The sequence below is a fragment of the Panthera onca genome, chromosome B1 (genome assembly GCF_046562875.1).
Source record: "Panthera onca isolate mPanOnc1 chromosome B1, mPanOnc1 haplotype 2, whole genome shotgun sequence".
In the NCBI taxonomy this organism is placed as follows: Eukaryota; Metazoa; Chordata; class Mammalia; order Carnivora; family Felidae; genus Panthera; species Panthera onca.
In genome coordinates, this window is record NC_138342.1 from 71,047,777 (window position 1) to 71,069,204 (window position 21,428).

The following is a 21,428-nucleotide window of genomic DNA, read 5'->3' on the forward strand; positions in this document are numbered from 1 at the left end:
ATCCCTTCATATCAAACAGAATGGCTAGTATCAAAAAACCAAGAAATATGGGTGCCTGGGTGGCTCAGGAGGATAAGCATCTGACTCTTGATTTCAGCTCAGGTCTTGATCTTGAATGTAAATTGGTGCAGCCACTATGGAAAACAATATGGAGTTTCCTCAAAAAATTAAAAATAGAAATACCATTCAATATAGTAATTCAACTTCTGGGTATTTAACTGAAGGAAATGAAAACACTTATTCAGAAAGATATATATACCCCTGTGTTTAGTGAAGCATTATTGCAATAGCCAAGATATGGAAGCAACTCAAGGGTCCCTCTAAAGATGAATGGATGAGGAAGATTACTCAGCCATAAAATAGAATGAAATCTTGCCATTCATAACAACATAGATGGATCAAAGAGTATTATGCTAAGTTAAATAAGTCAGACTGAGAAACACAAATACCATACTATTTTACTTGTATCTGAAATATAAAAAACAAAACAAATGAACAAACAAAAAACAGAAACAGACTCATAAATATGGAGAACAAACTAGTAGTTGCCAAAGGGGAGGAGGCTTGGGGGATAGGCAAAATAGGGGAGTAAGAGGTACAAACTTACAGTTATAAAATAAATAAGTCACAGGTATTAAAAGTACAGTATAAGAAATATAGTCAATAATATTGTAATGCAGGGGCACCTGGGTGGCTCAGTCAGTTAAGCATCCAACTTCAGCTCAGGTCATGATCTCGCGGTTCAGGAGTTTGAGCCCCACATCAGGCTCTGTGCTGACAGCTCAGAGCCTGGAGACTTCTTCAGATTCTGTCTCCCTCTCTCTCTGCCCCTCCCCTGCTCATACTCTGTCTCTCTCTGTCTCTGTCTCAGAAATAAATCAAATATTTAAAAAAAAATTTTAATATATTTTGTAATACACTTTTTGAGATGAGCACTGGGTGTCATACATAACAGATGAATTGCTGGGTTCTACTCTTGAAGCCAAGACTATACTGTATGTTAACTAACTTGAATTTAAATAAAATAATAATAATATTGTAATAACTTTGTACAGCAATAGATGGTAATTACACTTGTGGTGAGCATAGCATAACATATAAAGTTGTTGAATCACTATATTGCACACCTGAAACTAACACAATATTGTATGTCAACTATACTTCAAATAAAAATTAAAATTAAAAACATATGTATCATGGAAAGAAAGAATGAAAATGTGGCATACACATAAACACACACACAATGAAATCCTATTCATTCTTTAAAAAAAAAAAAAAAAGGAAATCCTGCCATTTGCCACAACATGGATGGACCTTCAGGGTATTATGCTAAGTAAAATAAGCCAGACAGAGAAAGACAAAGTGAAATAAGCCAGACAGAACAGTATCAATTATATGTGGAATCTTTTTTGTAATTTTGTAATTTTTTTTATGTAAAAAAATGTTTTAATGCTTATTCATTTTTGAGAGACAGAGACAGAATGTGAGCTGGGGAGGGGTAGAGAGAGAGGGAGATACAGAATCCAAAGCAGCCTCCAGGCTGAGCTGTCCCCACAGAGCCTGACGCAGGATTCAAACTCACAAAGGGCAAGATCATGACCTGAGCCGAAGTCAGACACTTAACTACCTAACTGAATGAGCCACCCAGGGAACCCTGGAATCTTTTTTTAAAAAGTTAAACTCATAGAAACAAAGAGTAGAATAGTGGTTATCAGGGGCTGGGGGAGAGTGGGGAAAATGGAGAGAAGTTGGTAAAAGGGTTAAAACTTCTAGTTACAAATAAATAATTTCTTTTTTTTAACTTGTTTTATTTATTTATTTATTTATTTTTATTTACACCCAAATTAGTTAGCACAACTATGTACAACATAGTACAACATAATACAACAATGATTTCAGGAGTAGATTCCTTAGTGCCCCTTACCCATTTAGCCCATCCCCCTTCCCACAACCCCTTCAGTAACCTCAGTTTGTTCTCCATATTTATGAGTCTCTTCCGTTTTGTCCCCCTCCCTGTTTTCATATTATTTTTGTTTCCCTTCCCTTATGTTCATCTGTTTTGTGTCTTAAAGTCCTCATATGAGTGAAGTCATATGATTTTTGTCTTTCTCTGACTAATTTCACTTAGCATAATACCCTCCAGTTCCATCCACATAGTTGCAAATGGCAAGATTTCATTCTTTTTGATTGCAGAGTAATACTCCATTTATATCTATACCACATCTTCTTTATCCATTCATCCATCGATGGACATTTGGGCTCTTTCCATACTTTGGCTATTGTTGATAGTGCTGCTATAAACATGGGGGTGCATGTGTCCTTTTGAAACAGCATACCTGTATCCCTTGGATAAATGCCTAGTAGTGCAATTGCTGGGTCACAGGGTAGTTCCATTTTTAGTTTTTTGAGGAACCTCCATACTGTTTTCCAGAGTGGCTGCACCAGCTTGCATTCCCAAAAAATAAATAATTTCTAAGGATCTAATATCTTACATGGTAACTATAGTTGATAATACTGTATTGTGTAATTGAAATTGGCTAAGAGAGTAGATCTGAAACATTCTTACAAAAAAAAATTTAAATAATTACTGTTAGATGTTCACATCTTTTTCCAGTTAGAATTTTGTAAAGTGAAATATTCCTTTCAAGCATGGTAGCCACCCCCTATGTTTTCAAACTCATCCTAATCATTATCTAATGACAGTGATAGACCCCAGGATAACACACAGATAGACACATACTCATAGAAAGCACAGTATAGAAAGTTCTACAAAAGCAAAGTGGCTCTGTATTCCATTAATGTAATCAAACATTGAAAAGGAGATTTACTTGGGCACCTGGGTGGCTCAGTTGGTTAAGTGTCTGACTTCAGCTCAGGTCATGATCTCACGGTCCGTGAGTTCGAGCCCCGCGTCAGGCTCTGTGCTGACAGCTCAGAGCCTGGAGCCTGCTTCAGATTCTGTGTCTCCCTCACTCTCTGCCCCTCCCCCACTTGCACTCTGACTCTCTCTCTCTCTCTCTCTCTCAAAAATAAATAAATATTTATTTTAATTTAAAAAAAACACACACAAAAAACTAGCCATAATAGTCATGGTGATTCAATTCTCAAACCAAAAATCAGGTCACACAATAAAAACAATTTGAATCCACTTATGGCAGAAGCATATCAGTTCATTTGAAATCAAGGTTGTGCTGGAACACCCAGATCATATGATTCTATTACAGTTATTAAGTTCAAGCACGTAGCAGTAATCCTAACCTGATTTTCCACTTCATCAGGAAAAAGATAAATTTGAGTACTAGGTGATGATACACACTATACTAATCAGGAGCTTCAGTTTAATACCTAATTTCCAAAGTTAATTTCACAAAGGGTTCTGGGCCTCTTGAAATTTACATTTTCCCTTGAACATTGGTTATTTTGTAGTAATTACACCTATGCTTCTTTCTGTACCCGAAAGAAGCATTATTGGCACCTTATACTAGGAAACTCAGTTGTATATATTTAATATTTGCCTCCTCTATATCAGTTTCCCCATAAAAGGATAATAATATTTACTTTTCTTCCAAGGTGTGCTGTGATGTTTAATTTATGTTTACAAAGTATTTAGTAACCTGCAGATGAAAGATGCTTGAGAAGTATAAAGTAGTATCATTAGTCTGACTCATCAGTTACCTTTATTAGGTATGCAAAATGAAAGCCATATTGCTACAACTAAAATAGTTATGAATATGCATTAGGTCAAATATAAATCCCATAACAACTTAAATCTATATACTGCATCTACAAAGCAAATACAGGAAGCTCCTTTTTTATTAGAGCAATATGCTTTTTTTTCTGTAATAACTGCTTAAAACCCCTTAACTTTTAAGAATGTAAACTGACTAGAAAGTGAAGATAATAATAAAGACATGATATCTCTGAAAAACATCCTAAGTCTTTATATTTTAATATGAAGATAAAGATTCAATCTGCAGTGATTTGAAACCAAACAACTTGAAAAAAGAAAATTTGATTCTTCGTGACTGAAACTAGCAATAGTAACCTGAATGTCACAGGAGACTTAATAAACTGACAATTTAGTTGGCAGTTTAGTTTAACTGATGTTTCTTGAGTTCAAATGTGCACTATGTTGAGGTGTGTGCTATTTCGTGTACAGTTCTCACAGTTTTCAACTAAGTATACAGCTACTTATATAATAATAAGTACATATTTATATTTTATATATTTCTGAACCAAGGCATTATTTATAATATATACATTGTTTGGGCACATAAAACTAAAATATCATTTTATTGTGCAACATGGGGCTCTTTTTCAAGCTCTTTTCAGGTTCCTAATTCCCACTTGCTTGTGTAGCAAAAAGAGAATTAGTAAATACAAAGTCCCCTATGATGAGAATTCTCTTACAATTAGTTGGGGTAAATCCATACTATTCATCCATAGTTTACCCTGGATGTATAGTTTCAAAAAAAACTAATGGTCTTAAGAGGGAAAACACAACACACACACACACACACACACACACACACACACACACACACAGCACAAAAATACACATGCACACACACATATATCATTATGCAAAAAACAAATTCCACAACTGTTCAGAGAGACAAACAGGGTTTATCATTATATTGTGTCAGAGAATAAAATAATGACTGTCCTTCACTCAGAAAGTACATGGTTGAACTTTTCTGCCAAATTCCCTAACAATTTGATCAATTTGGAAATTTGTGATCTAGACAGGTTTACATGGATGGTAAAGAAGACTTGCATCCATTCCATTCCCAAAAAACATAAAGTTAACATTCTCCTGGTTGAAAGTAAAGACTATTTTTGGATTGATTAACTCTTTGCCAAAAAAATTGGTAGGTCATTGCATTACAGGACTGAAGAGGCTTTTAAAGGTCAGCAGATTCAATTACATCTTAATCAGTCCAGATATAAAGTCATAGAAGTGTTGGAAATAATCTGAAATTATTTTCTTCTACCTCTATAATGACCACTTTTCTCATCTCCGTATCTTCTTTTCTTCCTCAAATGTGTCATGACCTATATATTTATAAGATAGATGTCCCCAAAACAGTCATCAACTCTTTCCATTGCCATATATTTTTAAAATATATTATGTGAATTGGGGGTGCCTGGGTGGATCATTCAGTTGAGCATCTGACTTCAGCTCAGGTCATGATTTCACCTCTCAAAAATAAGTAAACATTTTTTAAATTTTTTTAAATAAATAATAATTAATTAAAAAGCAAATAATCCTTTATCTTACCATATGGTGGAAAACAGGTATCTCCCACCTCATGCCTAATATTTCATAAATTCTAAGGGTGCTTTATTCTGAGTCACTTCCTCAGATTTCTTGCTTCTGCTGAATTCTCAAATGTCATCTCTTGTGAATGTTTCCTTAGCTTTACTCCATATTGATTCAACACGGAATACTTCCTAAAACACTAATTTCCCTAAAACACTTAATCTCATAAAAACTAATCACACTATAACTGTGATCAGACATCTTCACTGAAGTTTCAGTGACAACATGAGGTAAAAGGTATACTATATCATGGTGCAGCATAGTAAAAGATTTCAAATAGAATTATTTCTGTTCAAAGATACATTTTTCCTATTTTAATGTATTTCAAATATTGATATTTCTTACAAGCAATTTGTGTATATTTAATATCTTGTTATTTTTTGCCTGAAAAGCTTTTATTAAATTGACAGTGTATCACATTATCCATGGTATCCTAAAATCAAAGAGATGTGATTAAAAGTCCAAAGCCACACTCACAATCAGAAACTTTCCACTGACCATCTCCCTTGGGATCCTAGCTCCTGTCCCATTCCCACTCCAACATTCACTACATGCCCTCCTATTTCTTCCTATCTCCCAATTTTTCCCAGGCCCTGGACTTTCTCACATTCTTCCTCCAGACTGCTCCTTCAAACCTCATAAACCTTCTTGTTTATTTGTCTTTACATTACCACTAGACCACTCTCAGCATGTTCTGAGTTGTATTTTCCACAACAATGTGTACCATCAAGACAACTGACTAAAGAAAAATGCTCTTTTTGAGGAATTTTCTTGATATCTTTTGTTTGTTTACTTTCCTTTTTATCAATTTTTTAAAAATTTAAAAATTGAGGTATAAGTGATATATAACATTATGTAAATTTAAGGTATATATCATGTTGATTTTATAAATTCATATATTGCAATATGATCATCATAGCATTAGCTAAGATCTCTATCACATCACATAACTATCAGGTTTTTTTTTTTTACAATTTTCTATTATACTTCCTCCTTTGAGACTCTAAAGGCATCTGGTGAATCATGATCTTCTGACTGGCAGAAAGTCATTCACATTTTTGGAGGTCTTGGCAAATGGATCCCACAGTTCTTCTTAGAATAAACTTTTGTTACTTCGCTTTGTAGTCTATATTGATGATGCAGAGAGAATAACCACCTCACAAAAATTCCTTATTTTCTTTTATGTGCTAACTTTGAGTTGTCCATGGTAAGTTTTGGTGAAGATGCCTTTCAGAATGGAAACATAAGTCCAGAATATAGAAGGGCGATAAAAGTTGAAGATTGAAATGTGAGAGCCATGTGCTATCAAACTGGATAAGAATTGCAAGGGAAAGAATGTAAAAAGAGAAGAATATTAATTATAGGTGCTGGAAGAATTCTATATACAAGGAACATTAATTTTTTAAATTGGTGGAGAGGCACCTGGGTGGCTCAGTTGGTTAAGTGTCCCACTCTTGATTTTGGCTCAGGTCATGATCAGACGGTTTGTGAGACTGAGCCTCACACCAGGCTCTACACTGGCTGCACAGCCTCTCTTTCTCAAAACAAATAAATAAACTTTATTTTTTAATTTAAATCCAAGTTAGTTAACATGTAGTATAATAGTGATTTCAGGAATAGAATTTAGTGATTTATCACTTACATATAACACCCAGTGCTCCTCCCAACAAGTGTTCTCCTTAATGGCCCTTGCCCCTTTAGCCCATCCCTTCCCCCAACACCCTGCCAGCAACTTCCAGTTTGTTCTCTGTATTTAAGAGTCTCTTACAGCTTGTCTCCCTTTCTGTTTTTATATTATTTTTGCTTCCTTTCCCTTATGTTCATCTGTTTTGTTTCTTAAATTCCACAGAAGTGAAATCATATGATATTTGTCTTTCTTTTTTTTATTTATTTTTATTTATTTTGAGAGAGAGAACAAGCGGAGGAGTGGAAGAGAGAGAGCGAGACAGAGTCCCAAGCAGGCTCCACACTATCAGCACAGAGCCCCATGCCGGGCTTGACCTCACGAACTGTGAGATCATGACCTGAGCTGAAGTCCAGAGTCAGATGTTTAACTAACTGAGCCACCCAGGCACCCTAATATTTATCGTTCTCTGACTGACTTATTTCGCTTAGCATAATACACTCTAGTTCCACCCATGTTGTTGCAAATGGCAAGATTTTGTTCTTTTTTATTGCCAAGTAATATTCCACTGAACATGTATACCACATCTTTATCCATTCATTAGTTGGTGGACATTTGGGCTCTTTCCGTAGTGCTGCTATAAACATTGGGGTACATGTGTCCCTTCGAATCAGCACTCCTGTATTCTCTGGATAAATACCTAATTGCTGGCTCATAGGGTAGTTCTATTTTTAATTTTTTGAGGAACTTCATACTGTTTTCTAGAGTGGCTGAACCAGTTTGAATTCCTACTAGCAGTGCAAAAGGGTTCCTCTTTCTCTGCGTCCACACCAACACCTGTTATTTCCTAAGTTGTTCATTTTAGCCATTCTTTTCATGTATCTGTTAGTTATCCGGATGTCTTCTTTGGAAAAGTGTCTATTCATGTCTTTTGCCCATTTCTTCACTGGATTATTTATTTTTGGGGTGTTGAGTTTGATAAGTTCTTTATAGATTTTGGATACTAACCCTTTTATCTGATATGTCACTTGCAAATATCTTCTCCCATTCCATCAGTTGCCTTTTAGTTTTGCTGGTTAATAGATAAACTTTTTAATGAATTGAAGATATTATCTTCTGTTCCTGACCATCACTATTAATGGAACTATAATTTTCCTAGTCACACAATTTAAAAAATTTAGCTTTGATTCTTCTGTCTTTGTCTTACCCTATATTCCTTCAATTATCTAATTCTTTTAATTCAGGCTCTGAAACAACCTTTCCATTCCCACCTTTGCTACCCCATACTCTTTTAATAAAATGGGCACCTAAAATGCCTCTCTAGCCTCAGATTTTTTTTTCCGTTTAATCTAATCCTTCCCATGTACTGCTACCAATAGACAGATTTTTATGAAGTACATGCTGATGATATCACTTCCCTATAAAATCTTCAAAGGCTCTTTATTCCCTACCAAACTGAGTATACACTCTTTAGTAACTTTCCCATTGCCAAATTCAAGGATCAGTTCTCAATCTTCATTTTATTCAACCAGTCAGAAACATTTGACTACTAATTTCTAGCCTGGATTTCTACAGCTAGTCTCCTGCTTCAACTCTTACCTAATAATTACTTCAAAAACTGTCATGGTGATACTTTTAAAACATAAGTCAGACTATGTCACTATTCTAATTAAAGTTCTCCACTTGCTTCTTTCTATCTCACACAGGGTAAAATCCAAAGCACTTACAAGGGCCTCCAAGACCCTATATGATGTCTGACTACCCACTGCCTTTCCAACCTTGTCTTCTACCACAATCCTCCATCTCTCTAAACCTACACTAGCCTGTCTTCTTGTCGTTTCTCAAAGACGAGGAACATACTCCCACCTCAGAGGCTTTGCACTAGCAATTCTCCTCCCCTGAGCTGCATGGCTCTACCTCACTCAAATATCTATTCAAATATCACCACACTAGAGAGCCTCTCTCTCTCCATTCTATTTGAGCAACACTCTTCTCAGACTACTTAGGCCCTCCCCATTCTCCATAACACTTAACACCACTTGAAATATTACAGTTATGTGTGTATTATTTTTCGCCTGTCTCTTCCCACTAGAATATAAGCTCCCTGACAGGAATGCTTTGTTTCTTTCACAGCTGTATTCCCAGAATCTAATACAGCACCTTGCCCTTGGTTCAATAAATATCTGTTGAATGAATGAATAAATCTCTTACAAAATGACCCTCCTTACAGAAACCCTATGCTAGCCCAGTAGAACTCAACCTGTGGGCTAAAGACCTGGGAGGTATTGAAGTAATGTAAAGGGGTCTGTAAATCTACACAATTCCAATTATATAGGTCTCTTCCCATTATATCATAAGTGCCTTTACTACTATATATAGAAGAGACACTGAAAAATATGCTGCGAACCCACTGTTCCACTAAAAGTTTTCCTATGGCAAAGATAACATAGGCAAAGCTTTAAAGCACCAACAGAGTAGGAGAAAAAAAAATGTGTGTCGTGTGTGTGTGTGTGTGTGTGTGTTTGCAGATACAGTTGAGATAGCTATACATAGCTGTAAGACCCAAGGGGATATGGGTGAGGACCTGACCACATCTGACCACCACAATATACATAAAAGTATGAGCATATATATGGATGAGAATATATAAGGAACATGTATCAAAAAAAGACTGATAAATTAGATTGACAAATTAAAACATATCTTATAAATAATACCCTTGTCAGTATTTTTAAAAGGAAAAATAATCGAGAAAAAATATTTTCCATATATATAACAAACTATTATCTGGAATATACAAAGAGTTCCCACATATCAAACATAGACAAAAACAACCCAATAAAAATGGATAAAGACTATAAACATGGAAAGAATAAGAAGCAATTCCCAGAAGATGAAATGGTCAGTAAACATAAAAGGATGAACAACCAGGAAAATAAAAGTAAAAATAACAATAAAACACCAGTTCTTAGCTATCAGATTGACTAAAAATTTGTTAAAGTTTGATAATATCAAGTGTTGACAGATGTGCAGACAAAGAAATGTGGAGAAAGAGCCCTCTGATTATCATTGCTGCTTCAGAGGGCAACAGCCTATCTATCAAGCCAAAAATGCACATACCCTGTGGCCAACAATTCCACTTCTCCACATCTCTCCTAGAAAAATATCCATGTGCATAAAAATATTTATGACAGCATTGTTTGTAATTCTGCAACAAGGCTAAAAAGGAGATATGCTAAATATTATGGAATACTATGTCACTATTTAAAATATAAACTAGAGGGGCACCTGGGTGGCTCAGTAGGTTAAGCGTCCAACTTCCGCTCAGGTCATGATCTCACAGTTTGTGGGTTCGAGCCCCACTTTGAATTCTGTGCTGACAGCTCAGAGCCTGGAACCTGCTTTGGATTCTGTATCTCCCTCTCTCTCTGCCCCTCCCCTACTCATGCTCTGTCTCTCTCAAAAAATATAATTTAAAAAATTATAAAAAATAAAATATAATATAATATAAACTAGGTGTATGTATAATAATATCATATATAAATCCCTAAGATGTATTCTTAAGAGTAAAAAACAATTGCATACATTGGTATAATATTTTACTACTTGTGTTGAACATACTCACTCATACATACAACCCCTATTCGAGTTTACAAGAAGTATCAAAAAACTTCTGTGTGTACTTGTACATGTATCTCACAGCTTAAATAATATCCAGAAGTGTCCACAAACCTACCACTATGGCTACCTCTAGAAAGAAGAGAGGATTGTGAGTGGGGTGCCAGTCAAAGGAAAATTTAGTCATTTCTGTCAAGCTTCCATTTATGGAGAGAAGCATTATTCACACGCCATCTGTGTAGTTGATGCTAAAATAACCAACATGGTTTTTGATGGCATGTGGATTCAAGAGCGGATCCTTGAAAACAGGTGCCAAGGCTCATGAGTTTGCACTTCCCACAGAGTTCTGCTCAGTACTATTTACCTGGTAAGCTTGAGTAAGTATGTGCTTGTTAAAATGGATGAAAGGATGGGGATGAAGCAAGAGGGTGAAGCCAGGTCATGAGAGCCTTAATTTATGAGTTCAGGAGTTTCGAGTTTATTTGGTAGAGCAAGATAAATTAATTGAGACAATATATGTAATACAGTTCCTGTCGATATATTTTAGCATTTGCGATTAATATCACATTTCAGTTCTATCCTGTTTCATGACCAGAAGATGGAGCTCCAAACATTTAAACGATTTTTTTTTCTTTTATCCTGTTTCGTTGGAGTCTTGGTAGAGGTTATAGTTCTGTTTCTTACTTCTGTTTTTTTCCCTTCTCCATTTAAACCCTTCCGTTTTTATTCAGTTCTCAGATGATCAAACTCTCGCTGATTGCAGAGCAGAGGAATAACCTATAGGGGAAGCCGCAACCTTCGGTCTGATTTTCCTACCTCTGGGACATCTTCATTTTACACACTTGCTCATAGCATCTTTGTTCAGCTACTCCCACTTTGTTCCTTCCTCCCCACAAGGGAAACGCCCACTTACACAGGTGCTGATCCCATCTGTCCTCATGGGAAGTAAAATTCCAACCTGCTACACATGGACTTTGTCACTATGTGCAGCCAGGAACATGTACACTGAGGAAAGAACATGGCACGTGTGGAATATATATTTTGGACTGTTCTCCAGTTTCTATGCTTTTCTAACATAAATTCCTTACCCACAGAATTCTTCCTTGAGACCTATAAAGACTCATGGGAAATAATGAATTTTCTTTCTTATAACATCTGCTCTATTACACTTACGCTGATATAACTCATACAACTATATCTCTAGCTATTTAATTAAAATTTATTTATTCCCTTTTTTCAATAAATATTTATTGACCACAACTGCAGAATTGCAGAAGGGTTATGGATTGGTGGGACACGCACACACATGCGCGCACACACACACACACACACACACCTCTACTCTGAATCCTCAGTGTATTTACCCAAGAATACACAACCCAAGAAAGCCAGAACTGACTCAAGCAGAAGCAGTGTCACCCATTAAGATTGTTCCTTGCCCTTTGTTTCTTATATTGAGGACAAAACTGTCAGTAACTCTGGTAAGATTTCATACTGGTTAAATTCTGCAAGAAAAAAGAAAAATTGCTTGCTTCACAATTGCTCTGTTAGGCCAAATTAGCATTTTGAAAATAGTTACACTAACAATATAAACACCACTGTTTAAGGAAACATTTATATACATTTGGCTCCTTTCTTTCTTGATCCAAATTCAGCATCAGGAGATACATCTTCACCCTGGATCAACAACCAGATGTATTCCAGCAAAATCTTTCTACTCCCTGCTTCCAGGTCCTTCACAAAAAATCCTGTGTCTATCCCTCCCAAACCTCTCCCAGGCTCCAAATGTCTACCTCTAAATATCTGCTGGTCATTCCCACTTGTAAACTGACAAGGTTTAAATTGAACTTATTTTCTTTCCTATTCCCTTTCCTCTTCTACACAAAACTGGTCTCCTCCCAGCTTTCTGGAGATCATTTTTCTGTAGTCATCTACTCAGTAATCTAAATTTAAAACCTTGCAGAAATTACTTTGGTTTTCACTTCTCTCTCACCTCCCACATCCCATCAGTCAGCAAGCCCTGCCCATTCTATAGCCACAGTGTGCCCCAAATCCAGTCCCTGGGTATCACTGTCCAAAACCATTCTCTTACAGTAATTTCAATCATCTTCCAGCTATCCCCACTTTCTCCCTACATCATCTATATAGACTATATAGACTATATTAACACCATAGGAGTGCCAGATAAAATATAGGGCATCCCGTATTGTTGTTCGCTAAATCTGGCAATCCTGCACCACACTCAGCTTTATAAACAAATTTCTGGTCAGGCAATGCTCCTATTTAAATTCTCCTCCCTTTCTATTACTGAATTGGGTTTTTGACTTCTGGCTTTTGGTTTTTGTTGTTGTTGTTTGTTGTTGTGTCCCAACCATTACTGAATTAAGGCTAAACTCCTTAGCCCCTCATTCCAAAAACACTCATTGCCACCTGCTATGTACACAATACTCTGATTTGTGTTGTGAAGTGTGCAAAATAAATAACTTATAGTCTCTGTCCTTAAGGAGCTGATAAGCTAAAGAATGACTGTTGACATAAAAACACCACACAAGCTGACACAGAATGGTAAAACACAACTTAGAGTGAAGGGTGAGGAGGTTCCCAGGCTTACAATCATGTGACCTACATTTTAATTTGGCCTTAGGCCAATGAAAGCTTTTAACCCCACCCACACTCTGGTCCTAAAAACCAGTCATCACTGAAACAAGTCAACTTCTCAACATCTGCCTTTGGACTATGATGAAGGCAGTCCTGGCTATTAAAACATTTTCCCCAGTGTATAAAGAAAAAGAAAGCAAGTTGTCTTTATTCAGTTTCACAGCATAAAGGTTGCATAACTTAAACAGAATCCTAAATGATTCAGGGAGACAGGAATAGAGTCCAACATTATCAGTATTCTTTCTGAAGCTAAATTCCTTGCTTAACAGGACTTAAAACCTTTGAAGAATAAGGAATTTTACTTGAATAATCAAAATATAAGGAGTGATATAGTAATAAGCAAATCAAACATAATTAACATAGGAATAGCTGTTTCAAAGTTTCAAGATTAAAAAAAAAACAGGATATTCTAAACATATGGTTTTGGGGATTTCAAACAATGAGATTCACTGGGTCAAAAATAAATAATGAGGACAAGATGTCTAGCAACAACTTCCGAAAAATAACCCTAAGGTGTGGAAATGTATCTAGCCCATATATTTTTCGTATATGTTCATCAGTGCTATAGAACTGATAGAGAATTGTATGACTATTTTTGGAAGCCTTAATATAAAGCAATTCTGTGATATATCTAGAAGGAAATATAACAACTGCATGGTTGTGGAAAGGAAAGGGGAAAAAGTTATCTTTTACTTTTACTATTTTCTTTCTCATGAATTCTGTACCATGTGTATATATAATCATCCAAAAAAAGTTAAACAAAAAACTTTGTCTATTAAGGAATATCAACTCTTTGTGGATGTGTAATGGTTTCATTTTTCCAACAAGTTTCCTAAACAAATATCACTTTCCTGCTGAATAGCAGCTCCCCAAATACATCTCGCCAATTATGTGCTTTTCAAGCAAATATTGTTATTACAACAATCTCATTCAGCTATTTCAGACTCAGTCCTGTTCATTTAAACATTCCAATTGTATATTCAATCAAAACTCTACTTGTTCCATGATCCAGAAGAGGTTAGGTTTTCAGTTTCAGACTAAAAGCTTAAGGTTGGCAGATGTGGGGGCTGGGGCTGGGAGAATGAGTTCTGGCTCTTTGTATCTCCCCCACTTTCTTCTACTAGATGTGAGCTGCTGTGGGATTGAGGCAGAACAGAAGGAGAAAAGAAACAGGCGCATCTCCTCATGTGACTGGGCAAGTTGTCACCCTCTCCTGGGTTGATTATAACTACTAGCCTGGACTACTGTCTATGTGCTCCATGAAGACAGTGGTGGCTCCAAGATGGTGCTCTGATGAGAGATTTGGTTATATCTTTTGGCAGATGCTCCCCTGGTGGTCTGCCCCCACATGTGGACCCTCTTCACCCCTCATACTGCATCAATACTGTGACAACTGTGGCTCCCAATCTCATATATCCTCACAGCCAACTCTCAGAGTCAACGTCTGTAGCCACGTGAGGACTTCCTCACCTCGACTGTGAAGGCAGAGGCCCCCTCTCCACCTACTTGCACTCCACTCACACCATCTTCACTAAGTCCTCTTCCTACATTCCAGGAGCACACAAGGCACATCAGCAAATCTGCTACTCAAGAAGGTCATACATCCTGGAAACAAAATGTCTACAAAATGTTTGCTTTTCTTTTCAAGAGATTTACTTAGTTTTCCCCCCTCACATACCTCTCTTGAGAGAAGGAATAGAGTATACATTCACTCCCCAAAAGGCTGTCTTCGCCTCTCCCAACCTCCCTTAAGAGGTGGGGATGTGTTGAGTGGTTGGACTAGTTCTCTAACTATGGGCCTTTGAGAGAGCCATGCAGGAGGGTGGCTAACCCCAACTGTCAGTGACTTTATAAATTAAAAATATGGAACACATTGTGTCTTTTGTCTTCAGTTTGGGTTGAAACAGTAATTAAGAGGCAAAACACAAATTCCTACTTGACATCCTGTAAAACTTGTCTGTGCACTTGGTTCCCTTCATCCATATTCAGACACCATTATAATTCAGTTCTAAAAGAGTAGAATGTTTTTGGTAATAATGATTCTCTCTCTCTTTTTAAGTTTTATTCATTTATTTATTTATTTATTTGGAATCTCTACACTCAAAATGGGGCTGGAACTCATGATCCTGAGATCAAGAGTTGCTTGCTCTTCCAAATAAGCCAGCCAGGTGCCCCTGGTAACGATGATTCTCCAACCTAGCTGCATATCAAACTACCTAGGAGGTTTATCGGGGGAGGTTTTTGTTTTGTTTTATTTTTTTAAAGAACAGAGTTCTAACTCCATCCCAGATCCACTTGATCAGAATATCCAGGATTGTCTGCAATTGGTGTCCAGGGTGTCTGCAATTGTTTAAAATACAAACATCCGACATTTAGGACCCTCTGGATGAGAATTCCAAAAGAGAAGGAAAAAAAAAAAGAGTTTTAGATGCAAAGTCAGGAAGCTTGGGTTAATATATATGCTTCACGGGGAAATTTACTTTAGTAGTTCCAACACTTAGAACAGGGACTAGCATACTATATATTTATATAATATATTCTATAAGTGCTATATATTATGTATATATGTATATATATAGCATATAGAATAAATATAGCATATACATTCCCTGCTTAAACAAGTGGATAGTGGAACATTTACATTTCATGGGCAAAGCAACTACCCATCTTACCAACATGTACCATAGTATATAGTAGGAAAACAAGAATCTACTAAAAGTAGTTGTACTTTTTCTATACTCATTATAATATAAACAAATAGCTCTTTTTTGAACTTGGACAAAATTAATTAGATGAGATGAGAAATGCTACTTAGGCTGACTGGCCACTTTACTAAGACTTCTCAAGCCTGCTTTACCACCGTGATGAGATCTTGACCATGCAGGATCTGGAACTAATCAGGAGGGAAGAAATTAGAAAAAAGTTGGGTGATCGCCATGATTGCCAAGCTAATGATCACTTGGTGCATCCTTTTACACCATAGCAATATACCTACCAACATGATCAGACCATTTAAAAAGTACTAGAGATTTACTAAAAAAACTCACTCTCACTGGTTACCTTTTCTCCAGATTCTCTTCTGTTTATCAAACTCTAAGGTTAACCAGTCTTTGCCTAAGCAAGTAATAAAGTAATTGGTTCTATTAGAGCCTATTACATTAAATCATGTTTAAGACCCCTCACTCGGAGAATATACTGAGACACCCTTGATTAGAGTATATAGTGTATAATCAGATGAGTTAATAAGGAAAACACCTAACTGATACCTTGGGATTGATTTAATGTGGTGGTTGTTGTTATGGGTTATTTTACTATTGTGTTGATATTGTTGTTCTTGCCACAGATTCACCAAAGAAGTATAAAGAATCTCTTTTCCCCACCCCACCACAGGAAAGAGGAAGCACTGGTTTCTAAAGGTTGAGCTCATCACCTCCCTCACCAAAAGAGAAGTAATCAGCTTTTGTATTTGAGGTAGATTAGAGGAGATTCAGCTAATTCCCCAGCAGAGGTGGTATGGTGGTAAGATGGTAGAAGTTGCCACTAGAGGAAGAGAAGGGAGACTTCAGCGTAGAATGGGACAGGATTTGGAGTTGTAAGAGATGGCAAATCAGCAAGTCATGGTGTCTTCTGACACAAAGAACCCAGGCTGGAGCTGCATGACCTGAGAAGGAGGCTAGACACCACACCAGGAAGACTCAGCAAAAGATCCCACCAACTATCAAGAAAGAGGGAAAGGAGCCACTCCTCCTTTAAGTAAATACCAGGGGCTTAGATAACAAGTTTCTGGGCAGCTACCAAAGATAAACCCTTACAAAGGGAAAGAGCTCTCAATAATGATTGACATTCGGCATCTCACCACCAGCCCCACCATGAATAAGGGCTTGGAGACAGATTTCATTTGATTTAGGAAATGAAGTACTGTGATTTTTCTCATGCCAAAGCATTGCAGAGAAATTTGTATCCCCTAAAGTCTGTCCAAACTCTTTAGACCCAGACTTACAGGCAATCTCTCGTGGTTTAGTTGTACAGGTGGCTAATCCACAGCTTGTGGGTAAATTTTAGTCTTAGCGATTACATATTTCTATACAACTAGGAAACACTTCACTTTGCTTCCATGTGCCACCAAAAATCTGTTCAAATATAATGTTATTTTCTACTATTCACAGAGAGTAGGAAACACTTACAAGAACCCACAAGACCACCAACTAGTCAGACAAGTCCAAACAGAAAATGAAAACAGCTACATCATTTTTACTTTCTCACTAATATAGACAACATTTTCTATAGAAGCACCACCTTCTGTGATTTCTGAGAAAAAGAAATTATATTTGTTGGCCTGTGTTATGTAACTTGGTCAGGATTCCACAGGAGAAAATATGCAGACAGATGATTCATTTCTCGGTTTTTCTTTCTTCCTTCCTAACTTTTGTTTTCAGCTGCCAGTAAAAAACTACTGGCATATAAGGAGTAGATAAACTGGTATCAGATTTCTTTTCAAATCCTTTCCTTCTTGTTCAGGCCTAGTGGAGAAATACCTTCAGTTACCTCACCATTTCACTACAGTCAACCTGCCTCCAATTTCGCTACACATTCTTATCATATTAATCTTCCTAAATTATAGCCTTGACCATGTTACCCCATTCTGCCATCAAATTCCTGAATCTAACACCATTCCATCCAAAGAATGCTTACAGAGGAACTAAGAAGTTCAAGACGTTGTGGTTAACACTCTGAGAAACATGAATGTGAATAAAACAACTCTGCCTTCAGGCAGTTTCTACTCTCACAGGAGATACAACTATTTCCCAACCTACCAAAAGGTAAAGCATGCTAACTATTCTAATTAAGGTCTAGATTAAAGCTATAGGAGTTGAGGCAAAGGAAAGGATAAAGCTGGTTCATTTTTCTGATAATGCCCCTTATTTACAAAATAATCAGAATCATTTAGCAATAAGCATACTTTATAAACTGGCATCATCAACCTATTCCTATCTCATTCTGCATTCCACAAACCCTCTGTAGATTCAGCCAATTGGTCTATTCAGCTCCAAAAGCATCTGGCAGTTTCCATCTCCCTCTCTCTCCTAATGCCACTTGCCCTGAGAAGATCATCCCTCCAGTCTTCCCTTCCTGTCCTAATTCTACCCACTCTATATACAGTCTTTTCTACGTAAACCTTCGGCAGCAACCTCTCTTCCTCACATCTGAGTCACTCCCTAGAATCTTTCCCTCCACCTCTCTGAATCTGCAGTTACCTCCATATGCACTATGACTCTGGAACTTACAGAATTCCAGGTCCTTCCTGCCTGATATCTCTACCCCAGTCTATCATCCTACACTCACACTATTGGCTTTAGCCTGTTAACTGGCCCTTCACTGCCCATATCTTTGGTGCTATGCCCGGTCCTCAATCTCCAGCTCTGCCTCTAGTAGCTAAGGGGTCTGGGACCTCGATATCCTACCCCTCCTATTGATGTTGCAGACTCTTGTCCTCTAACATGTGCTTCATGTATCCTCCTATTTACCTCGGCCAATGAAATTGACTCACAAAAAAAGCAACAATTTAGCATAATTTGACTGTGACTACTTAGTACAACAGGGGATGAAACATGAAAGATATTATGCTAATTGAAATAAGCCATAAACTAAAAGGCAGATATTATATGGTTCTGCTTGTATGAGGTATGTAAAGTAGTCAGATACACAGACACAGAAAGCCTAAGAGTGGTTACCAAGGGTTTGAGGGAAAGGGAAATAGAGAGTAATTGTTTAATGGGTACAGAGTTTCAGTATAGAATGAAGAATGAGCAGTGTTCATATATGAACAGTGGTGATGGTTGCACAATAATGGGAATGTACTTAATGCAACTAAACTGTAGACTGAAAAATGATTAAAATGGTAAATTTCATGTTATGTGTATTTTACCACAATAAAATAAATAAATAATTTTTTAAATGAACCATTCACAACATGAGAGAAAAAAGAACAGCACCAAAGAGTTTGATATAAAATCAAAATAGAGATCTCCATCAGCACTCATTCTCTGAAGATTCTTTTTTTTTTTAAGTTCTCTTATTTATTTTTGAGAGAGAAAAAGAGCAGGGGAGGGGCAGAGAAAGGGGGAGAGAGAATCCCAAGCAGGCTCCATGCTCTCAGCGCAGAGCCCGACATGGGGCTTGAATTCACAAACCCTGAGATCATGACCTGAGCAGAAAACCAAGAGTTGCGTGGCTTAACTGACTGAGACACCCAGGTGCCCCATTCTTTCCAGATTCTTAACTACCTGGCTAAATATATCCCCTGCTAAGATTTCACAAGACTGAATATTTGCTCTGGATGTGCCTTTGTTCTTTCCAGTTTTTGGCTCTAGTTTCTTCTAGGCCACTTTGTAGCCTGACTCCGAATAATGAGCTTTAAAATAAAGTATATAAGCGGTTCAGAGCCAAGGTTACTGAACAAATATATTTCACCAAGGTATTGCTTCCTGCTCTCGGTCCTACTGCTTGATTTTCCCACCCTCTGTGGATTTCACGTCCCATGGACCCAATCTCACTTACTCCCTGACTAGTGAATATGCTTCTCCCTTGAGAGAGAGAAGAAGCAATCTCCTTTACTGTCTCAGTTTCCCTCCTGATCTCACAGAGGCACTACCTCTTCTGCATACAATCCTGGGCCCTGGGTGCCCTTAAAGATACAGCCCTCTACTGCCTCCTCAGGGATCCTGTTGCCATAGCCACTAAATTTATTTACCTTATACCTCCCAAAGCTCTTCATTAATACTTGTCTTTCCCACCACATAATGTTTCCTTATATAAGTTACCTCTCTGGAAGGCGGAGGCAGTGTCTGATATGTCTTTCTACCCTTGTCAGTGCCTTTGATAATGCATGCTATATTATTTTTGAAATATAACCAGAATGTCACTTAGACATTTTCAAGAATCATATATCATAATTAACAATCCATAAAAAATAGTTTTTAAATTAGCCAATTTCTTTAAGTGTGAACCTATTTATTACTTTTAGATTTTACTTCTGTTTACCTAAGTTCCAACAAACTTCATGCAAGCTGTGCTCAGAATCCACTGAATTCCACTGCAACGCTCCTCAGGTATGAATCACAGAGACTTAATACACTGTCAGTTTGATAAATCCTGCTCATCCAAATAAAAATTTCCAAGACAATATGGTATGAATACTCTTCCTCTATCCTATAATTCACTTAAATGTCTTTGGTGGAATTTTCATAAAATTCCTCAGTAGGGTGGTTTCTGGTAAAATTCCTGGACTTTGGATCATGCCATTGATCACTATTGTGAAAACTGTCTAAGCTCTATATGTCTAAGTCAACCTATGCTATCATCCATTATGAAATTTCATCCAAGTATCATTCTCCAATGAAGGAACAGGGCTTCTCAGAGAAATGTTGATTCTAGGTCTTGGGTAGGGCAAAAATAAGATGAGCCCAGAGCATTTGCAGTGCCAGAAAGCTCAAAACACAAAAGGATGGGGGTGTGTGATAGGTACACAGCAGCCAACCTGAAAGAATTCCCAATGGCCAAAGCTGGAACAATTTGAGCAACAAAATAATGTGGCACTGATTACAATCCAAAGTATAAAATAAATACACAAAAGTCCATACCGATATAAATGAATGAGTGAATAAGTAAATAAATGGGGATGGGGGAAGAGATGTATTTTTCTTACAGATGACTTCCAAATAATATATGTAGAGACTCCTGCTTTTTGGAGGCAAAGATTATTTCCACGCACACTCTGTAAGTATGAGTGAGGTTTAGTGACTTGTTTCCAAAGAATAGGGTTTAGAAATAGAAAAATAGTAACTTGCCAATGGAGAAACCTGAAAAAAAACAACTGATGTGGTTAACATCACTAAGATTAGTCATGTTGACGGCATGTGCTTCTGATATGATGTGATTAGAAGGGTGCTTCAATTCTGTGACATTCTTTTCAAAAACTTGTAATCTCAATCTTAATCATGAGAAAAACATCAAACAAATCAAAACTAAGGTATATTCTACAAAATCCCTGACCAGTATGCCACAAAACTATCCAGGTCATGAAAAACAAGGAAAGATTGAGAAACTGTTGCAGACTAAAGGAGATTAAGGAAATACGTTGACTAATTGTAATGTGGCATCCTGGATTGGATCCTGGAACAGAAAAAGGACAGTAGTGAAAAAACT